The following is a 9,758-nucleotide window of genomic DNA, read 5'->3' as shown; positions in this document are numbered from 1 at the left end:
CATGGCCTATGGTCCTTTCATCATTTCACAGATTTTCTTCCCCCCACTTGCTCTCTTGGTGGGAGGATTGGCAAATACAAAATCTTATTACTTAAGTGCTTCCATTTATTCATTTCTTCAGAAAACAATTTCCCTCAGCACCACAGCTGACAGTTCAGCAGCCCCACGCTTCCTCAGGGCCCAGCAATGGCAATATGTTTTAATTATTTTAAAATATTTATAGCTTCGCTCCTATCTCCGAGCTCTCATTAACAGCGCTGGGAACCTCTTCCATTAGACGCTGTCATTATGCAGAGATTTATTTTTGTGTCATAGCCTGAGCTTGTGTTTGAAAACTAAGCTCTCTCCCCTCCACCTTGGCTCAGGCTTCAGAACGAATGGAAAGGCCAATGGTTTTGTGGAAACTGCTCCTTCCGCCATTCCAGACCCTCCAAGTGTCCCTATTTTCCAGGGACGGTCCCAGATTTACAGAAGCCGCCCCAAATTTGATCCCAAAATGTCCCCGTCAGAGCAATGTTGGAGGGTAGGGCATTCACAGTAAAGACCTGAGATCCGATCCTCCAAATGGCCTCACAGTAACAAACATAATTTAAATTTATCTGTCCATTAAACATATGTGTATATCCCATCCTGCTTCTGTGAGGCACATTCTTAACACAATCTATTCTTCTACAATTCTCTCGCAGGCCTGGTCAGTTACATTTGCTGCTTTTGATCTGTCAGAGAAACATCCGTCAGCTTTCATCTCGTTTCCCTCAAGCTTGCTACTGTTAATAATTTATCGCCTATTTATTATCAGCATTTGAATGTGCGGGTCTCCCGCTTGATTACGAATAAGGAAACAACGAAAAGGTGGGGGACGTGACACTTTTGATCCTGAGGGGAAATTAACGTTAAGGGCAGACATGTGACAGAAAGAAAAAGTAAGAGGGGGAAGATCAGAATCGTCTGTTGGGGTAAAATAATGCTGTAAAACAATCAAGCAGTATATAGATTTTAGGAAATAAATAAATCTTCTCTCTCCAGACTCAAATACTCTGGTGAGCATAGGGGAAACCTTCTTTCTGCTTCAGTCATTGGTAAGTGTCAAGGCTGTGTCACCTTCTTATGACACCCATACATTACAACTGGTTGTTTTTTTAATGTTAAAGTTAGGCCATTGATTTAGATACAGTTTTCAGTAATTTAAAAGTGGGAAAAAAGAAATATATTTTTAAATGCCTATTTCAATTTGTATTGTGAGAGGAATGCTTTTTTTAAAAATTTACAGAGTGACATAGAAAAGGGACAGGACTGGGGGTAAAATATATTTATTTATTTATTGAATTTATATGCCGCCCTACACCCAGAGGTCTCAGGGCGGTTCACAGAACAAAATCAAAATATAAAACCACAATATATACATGCAATAAAAATGCAAAAGTGACACAGGTTGGAAATACTTCGCCAAACCTTTTTTAGGCATTACAACTAGAGGCCATCATAAAACATAATAAAACATCCATATATAACATTGTAAAATATATACAAATAAACAGCCATGTAAAATATATGACGAGGATTTTCATTGGGATTTCTTCCCGCTAAATAGTGCCATTCGCCCTCTAAGGGATACTATTGACAAAAACCCAGCCACCCAGTTACATCAGATAGAATCTGGTTATTTTCATTTTCCCGCAGTGTTAGACTACCCAAAAAAGGGGATAGTATGCGTTTGCGTAGCTGGTTCTACAATGAACAGTAGAAAAGAATATGTTCTACAGTGTCCAGCACATTCAAAGAACATCCACAATGTCTATTCTTTCTGGGGATGTTTAAATATCTGCCCTTGACAAAAGCCATTTAAATTAGAGAAATGCTTTTCAAAAATTTGCAGGGTGACATAGAAAAGGGACGGAATTGTGGGTAAAAACATGCAAAAGTGACACAGGCGGGAAATACATTTGCCTGCGTCACAGATATCACTGCTATAAGTAAATTCTCCATACTGCCTACTTGATATAAGCCTTTCCCCAAACATGTACCCTCCATTTGCTTTGGAGTCTAACTCCCAGCATCCCTGAACATTGGCCATGTTGCCTGGGGATAATATTTATAATAATTTATACCTTGCTCATCTGACTGGGTTGCCCCAGCCACTCTGGGCAGCTTCCAACATATATAAAAACATAATAAAACATTAAGCATTTAAAAAAATCTTCTCTATACAGAGCTGCCTTCAGACGTCTTCTAAAGATTGTATAGTTACTTATCTCTTTGGCTTGGGGGTTGAATAACTCCATACCCTCTATATAAAGGTCTGGTGACTTCTGTTTCAGTGTATCTGAAGAAGTGTGCATTTACACGAAAGCTCATACCAATAACAAACTTAGTTGGTCTCTAAGGTGCTACTGGAAGGAATTTTTTAATTTTGTTTTGACTATGGCAGACCAACACGGCTACCTACCTGTATCCATACCCTCTGACGTTTATCCAATGAAAATAGGGACGTCCTAGGGGAAAGCGGGACATTCTGGGATCAGATCAGAAACTGGGACAGTTTCTGTAAATCTGGGACTGTCCCTGTAAAATGGGGACACTTGGGAGGGTCAGGGACTACACCAGGGGTCGGCAATGTACGGCCCATGGGCCGGATATGGCCCAAGAAGATTGTTTTACCAGACCATGAGCCGCCTGCAAACCGAACTGCCCGCACAGTGAGTCCCCTGCGCGCTGTACTAAACCGGCTCAGCGTGCCACAGGAACTTGCCGAGTGGCGCCAGAAATCACATCTGCGCATACGCAGATACTGGAAATCGCTTCTGTGCATGTCCAGAGGCCGAAAATCACGTCTGCACTGGCGTCTGGGCATGCGCAGAAGCAATTTCCGGCACCGCGGACATGCGCAGACGCGATTTCCGGCGTCACGCTGCGTCGGTCCGGCCTACGGACGATCTCTGTGGGAGTGGTCCAGCCCATGGCCGGTAAGACTTGCTGACCCCTGGACTACACACTGCTCTCAACACCCCTTGAGAGTCATCTGCTGGAATAGTAGAGTTAAGATCTTGGTGGATGCCAGTGATTTTGTCCTCAAAGTGCTTTGCAAACAAGTCACAGCCAGCTATTGCATGGACAGGCGGAGTCCCCCAACCCCTGGGCAGCCCTGTGTGGAATAACGACTCAAGACAAGGTACTATGGGATTAAAATTGGCCACAACTTTATTATGTTTCAGATGTGGGCAGACCTTGGCTCAGGCATTGGGCGTTTATCATCAGGGTTATCCAGAGTGTGTGTGTGTGGGGGGTGGGCTGGCTCTGGAAAACATATGTTCAAGCAGAGAGAGCCTGCCCCCGTTACACCGCCGTCGCAGGGCAATGACAACCTCTAGGCGTACGGCCAAAGCCTCCCCTCAAAACAACCCCTTTAACGGGAAACCCTGGTATCGCCGCCGCAAAGAGAATGGGTTGTGTGGGTCACTGTTACACACCCACCCCCATTTAGGGAAGATAGACTAAAGGATTCCGCCCAAGGCCTGATACCACCAAAGTTGTGACATTTTGCTACGGGAAAGGCAAACCTGCCAATGCAGGGGAATTCCTTTCCGGCCCTTCAACAGTGACCCTGACATAGCAGCATCCGTATGTTAATATCTCAGCTCACAGTCAGAGGTAACTGGCCTCCCCCAGGCAATTGAGCTGGATACTTTGTTTACTTTTTGTCTGCTACTCCCGGCAGGCTAGGTTGTAACTCGGCGATTCTCCTCATCAGTCAGACGTGAAGAACACACCCTCTGCTACTCTGTTTCTCTCCCTCCCTGCATTCTCCCCAGGGAGGGGAAATGAGACAGACAGGAGTCCTATTTACATGTTTTATTCCTGTCATTCAGCAGTACATAGAAAACGTGACTGCACCCTTCAGACTCCATCAGAAGAGTCACAACTCCACCCCTGTACTTCCAGCACGGGTCATATGACACTCTGAGCTAACATCCGGTGCTCAGTACAGAGAATAGACTCCTTCTTTTTGCCAATAGTACAGTTTGAAACCACAACATCCTGTTTTGCATTCCAGCCATCTGGAGCTGGCTTTTGCCTTGGTGCTTTTTCCCAACACCGTGTACCTGTGGAGAAAAGGTTAACCTCCAAAAGAAATCTTAACTGAGGGTGGGAGAAGCTCTGGAGCCAACTGACAATTCCCAGGTAAGATCCTCCCCCTATTGTGTGGGCAGGGTGGTCCCTCCCCCTACCTGGCCTGATTACCTTGGCAACGCCTCCCCAGGCGGGATTGAGCGACTGGCTGAGGTAGGCAGAGACCTCCAGGTATCCCACCTGGGGGGAGGTGAAGCCAAGCCTGTGCTAATAGTGCCACATAGGGTCCCAGGGGCTGTGCTCGACCATGCAAAGGGCGCCCCCCCTGTTTGTTGTGGGGAGCAGTCATTGTCAGTTCCACCATCTCCTTTGGGCCAGACTGTAAGAGGCCCCACACTACCCGGAAAAGCTCTTCTGGATGGCACAACAAGGATGAAACAGAGGCAGCAAAGTATGCTTTCTTTGCTGCCTTCACCGCCACTAGGTAGGCTTGATGATGCGTTCAATTGCATTCGACTGAAGCTTCCTTTTCATATTTTAAAAAACCCTGGAATAATTGTTCAGTCCTAAGGGAGAAGAACGTAATAAGCCTTGCTGCCTGTCCCCGCTCACTTTTTAAACTAGATAATTGCTTTCTTATGCTACTGTCGGGGCTGGTATGACTTAACTATTTAGATAAGGAGCTCGCGGACTGAAAAGGGAAAAAAGAGAAGCCGTCATTTGGCTCTACAAGTTATTGCCTCTGCTGATTAGTTGTAATGACAATTTGCATAACAAGAGGAAGCTGGCAGTGTTGGGAAGCAGGAGAGAGACTACCTGACTACCTGAACAAATGCTTTGGGGCCAGGCCTGCCACAAAAAAGCAACATGGTTTGGATTTTTTTAATTATTATTTTCCTGTAGTTATTTTCACAGAGTTCTGGTACATTTCAGATCAGGGTGTGGGTATGTATGTATGTATGTATGTATGTCACAGAGTACTTCCTTCTTCCTTCTTTTGACCTTGAGAAATGGTGCAGTTAGAAGCTGCCTAATTCTGAGCCAAATCACTGGTCCATCTTAGTACTTAGTACTTGGCTTAGTACTGCTTACAGTGACTGGCAGCTCTTCTCCAGGGTTTCAGGAAAGGGTCCGTCCCCCCCCCCCAGCCCTGCATTGAGAAGCTGGGGGTTGGAACTGGGACATTTTACATGCAGAGCATGCTCTACCAACTGAGTTAGCCTACAGCCCTTCAAAAATAAATCTGACACATGATTTGGGGGGAAATGTAAAGTCCTTAATTACATGATCTACATTGTCAGAATCATGACCATAGTCATGAATAAACCTCCATCAAATAAAATAAAAAAATTCCTTCCAGTAGCACCTTAGAGATCAACTAAGTTTGTTATTGGTATGAGCTTTCGTGTGCATGCACACTTCTTCAGATACTCATACCAATAACAAACTTAGTTGGTCTCTAAGGTGCTACTGGAAGGATTTTATTTTTATTTTTTTTTTACTACGGCAGACCAACACCTGTAACAACCATCAAATGAAAGGTTAACTATGGTTATATTCTCGAGACTTAAATTAGCTTTGTTTTTAGATTTGCCCCTAAAAGGGATGCAAAACCCAGATAAGCTGCAATGTACATCCAGTCTTATCTTTCCAGATTCTCACCTGTGCTTACAGCAGAGGTAGAGAACTTGCTGTTGGACTCCAATGTCCATCAACCCCAGTCTGCATGGTCAATGGTCAGGGATGATGGGAATATTGGTTGAGCAAGATCTACTGGGCCACAGGTTCTCCGTTTCGGATTTACTGCATTCATAAGCAATTCAACAAAAACATGAATTAAGTGTTGAAATTCATCTTTTAGCATCATGTATGAAAAGGGACGCGGGTGGCGCTGTGGGTTAAACCACAGAGCCTAGGACTTTCCGATCAGAAGGTCGGTGGTTCGAATCCTCATGACGGGGTGAACTCCCGTTGCTTGGTCCCTGCTCCTGCCAACCTAGCAGTTCGAAAGCATGTCAAAGTGCAAGTAGAGAAATAGGTACCGCTCCGGCGGGAAGGTAAACGGCGTTTCCGTGTGCTGCTCTGGTTCGCCAGAAGTGGCTTAGTCATGTTGGCCACATGACCTGGAAGCTGTACGCTGGCTCCCTCGGCCAGTAAAGCAAGATGAGCGCCGTAACCCCAGAGTCGGTCATGACCGGACCTAATGGTCAGGGGTCCCTTTACCTTTACGAAAATGCCCACATAGTCACTGGAATGCTTCTTGCTGAGATAACTGCCCTTCCAAACGAAGATCTGCTTCTCAAGTTACCAGTGGTGGTGGTGACATGATTAGCAATTGAGATTGGGGAGGGTTGCTATAAATGAAATGGCAAAAGCCAGTCTCAGGTGTTAGAGGTGGAAGAGGGGCAGAGCAAGAAGGAAAGCTGAGGCTGTGATATTGCGCCTTCCTCATTGCAGTTCCACCCCCAGTGTGGCAGGATGCAATCACATTATGCAGTGTGAGCAGGATTTCTGCCAATGCACACCTTCATACTGTGAGTGGAGCTATAGCTATGGCCTTCCTGACTTGGCATCATCTGTTATGTTGTAAAATCTTGCTCATCATTTTGTGGGTGGAATGTGGGTGGCTGAGGAACAATGGAAAGGACTGCTAATGCATACAGCTTGCTCAGTTATTTGTACCGCATGAGTGAACCAAACACCAGCACAGTGAGTTCAAGGTCTTACTGCAATGCCATATCCCATTTCATAACTGATACAAGATGGTTTGAATTACTGTCTAAACTCTAGCATTTCCACAAGGTATGTATTTCAGCAAGTTTCCATTTCATCTGGATGTGTAAGAGTTGGCTTAGTGTCCCATCAATTAAGAATGTCCTTCCTATACTAATACGTCTACCACAAGCTCTTTGACATGGTGCTCAAGAAAATTTATTAGGCCTTTCTGTTTTAGCAAGTACTTCTTTAAGTTAATTGTGCTGCCATAGAGTTGCTAGATAGCTCAGAGATGTTCTAAGACTCTAATTCCCATCAGCTGTAGCTCATTGACATGTCCAGTGGTCAAGGATTATGGGCACTGTTGTCCAACAAAATCTGGCAGCCAAGGCCTCCCATCCCTGTTTAAAAACATTGCCTCCTATTCTAGAATATTGCAGAATACCACAGTTCCACTGACTGTCATTGTGGCTTCACATTTTAGAGTCCCATGGCTCCATACAGGACAGTGCACTCATCCTTTTGGTGTACTGATGCTTATGAAAACTGTTCACCTGTCTAGGTAAAATAGTAGGGGGAAAGAGCAGAGTGGGCTGGGAAGGGAACAAGATGGATCCATTTTGGTTTGGCCCCAACTTTGGAGGGATCTTTCCTTAATGGATCTAGGGACACTCAAATTCAGTGTCTGAACTCCACCATTTTTGGGTCTCACACCCTTTGACTGGTGGATGCTGACAGGGATTGTGAGAAAGGCGTCAGGTTGACCTTGCTTATCTTGGCTTCCTCGTCCAAGTGATGTTAATCTTGTGGAGCAAGAAACACATAGAGACAGGCTCAAGTGTGTTCAAAAACTCCTTTGTATAGTGTATCAGAAACTGCTCATGAATATTCGCTCAGAAGGCCTACAAAAAGAAATCAGCCTTTCCAATCAATTGCCCTGTTCCATTACTTCAAACCTTAGGAATGTTGGAGGATTTCATGTGATATGTTTTTTGTTTGTTTGTTTTTTAAGCAAATGAATCTGATTTGCACTCCCCAGACTAATAACACAGATCGGAACACGGTTATCCTTCAGGTTTCTTTGCACTTCTCCAGGGTTTGAGCTTCAGGTATTGGCTCAAAGAATGCACCAAAACATTGATGAAAATCCATGTTTTTGGTTCATACACATGCACAAATGAGTAATTTGGGAGAAAATGATTTTTTAAAGGCATATTCCATCGGGGGAAATGTTCAAAATAAAGCAAATTCCCATTCATTTTTTAAAAGAAAAAATACAGATTGAGGCAGAATTGGATGGGATTGACTTGTGACTGAAGACCTGTGAAAGTGGTATGGACCATAAATAGACTGATCTGTCCATCCCTATGAGACCCAACCTAATATGACCAAAGACGATATCAGAATTAAATTTATAAGTGAGTATATATGATGTATTATGATAAAGATTAGGCTGTGCACTGGATTTGACTGAAGCAAGAGGGTTTGAGCTTCGGCGGAGTTGGGTACAGGCAGTCCTGAATTGTCTGGGTCAAGTTAGGAGTCCTGGTGTGAACTAGGGCTGTCAGTGGGTGTGATATCAGGTGGGAAGGCTACAGTCCCCAGCGAGATGCTCCTTCATAAGTACTCGCCCCACAGGGAAGGCGCTTGCAAAGCAGAACCTTGCAGGATTGAACCCTCCTGCTTTCTGTGGTCAGGAAAGGAGATGAAGCATTTCCTTCTCCTGTCGCCAGCACAACTTTGCATTTAATTATGGTTTAAAAAACCATAATTGGACATTAGACCCGTCCCATGGTCCTATTATTAATTTAGTAATTAAATTTATGTGGCAACCTTCATCTGAAGATCACAGGGAGGTTCACAACAGAAAAATGCAAAATGAGAATACAAAACACACAATAAAAGGAAAATGAAAACAAATCACCAGTAATAACCCCGTCCCCACAAGCACATTTTAAAAGCCATAGAATGTTAATCAGACAAACACCTGGTTAAAGAGAAACATTTTCGCCTTGCATCTAAAGGTATGTAATGAAGGTGCCAAGCGAGTCTCCATGAGGAGAGCATCCCAGACAGGGAGCCACTGTAGAGAAGGCCCGTTCTCGTGTTGCCACCCTCTGGACCTTTCATGGAGGAGGCACAAGAAGAAGGGCTTCAGATGATGATTGCAAGGTCTGGGCTGGTTCATATGGTGAGAGAGGCATTGCAGTCCTGAGCCATTTAGGTCTGTATAGGTCAGAACCAGAACTCTGAATTGGGCCCGGAAACGAATTGGCAGTAAGTGCAGTTGGGCCAAGACTAACGAAGAAGAACAAAGTTAGCAGAAGGGGAGTGCACCCAGGACATTACAAATCCATAGAAAATAAAAATAACGTAACAAGAGTCTGGCTCCTGGATCAAGTCAATAGCCCATCTAGTCCCAACACTCTGTTTCCAGTGGTCAGCCAGATGTCCATGGGAAGCCTACATAAAAGGCCTGAGAGCAACAGCCCCTCTTCCCACTCCATGTGTTGCTGTGACAAATGATGGGGAATCCTGGGTAATCTGTTAGTCCTTGTAAGCAGAATTAATTAAGCTTGCAAAAGCTATTTATAATTAGCAATTATAAAGAAATCTGCAGGGTCCTAATTATAATGACACAACAATGAAAACAAGCGGCAGTCTGAGCGCGGGGAAGGAAAAGTTCCAAAACAAGAAGCAAAGCAGAGAAGGCACATCACCATTCTTACAATGTTTATCATGATGATATCACAAATTGCCATCTTCCTGTTGTCAGGGTGATGATCTCTGGAGAGTATCTCTAGATTTATATTACAATGCCGCCACACGACTAGTGCCATTATTTATTGAAACCTAGTGGCAGCAATAAAAGCTTTCTTTGGACTATTTAGCAAAAGAAATGAAAATAGTCAAGCTGCCTCTGTCTTTGTATCTGCCACACATCTATCATTAATTCATCCTGTCTTTGGGAGCCC

At 44.3% G+C, this 9,758-nt stretch overlaps 1 long non-coding RNA gene across 1 annotated transcript; it reads left to right on the top strand.

Moving 5' to 3' along the window:
• The first annotated feature begins 715 nt into the window (after positions 1-715).
• Positions 716-8,848, top strand: LOC309515376. The gene is made up of 3 exons (XR_014212434.1): positions 716-852; positions 1,027-1,079; positions 8,053-8,848. It is a non-coding gene; the product is annotated as an uncharacterized lncRNA (long non-coding RNA).
• Positions 8,849-9,758: the final 910 nt, after the last annotated feature.

The sequence above is a fragment of the Podarcis vaucheri genome (genome assembly GCF_965113315.1).
Source record: "Podarcis vaucheri genome assembly, chromosome: 12".
NCBI lineage: Eukaryota > Metazoa > Chordata > Lepidosauria > Squamata > Lacertidae > Podarcis > Podarcis vaucheri.
Note: the sequence above shows the minus strand (reverse complement) of the source record. Positions and strands in the feature narration are given on the sequence as shown.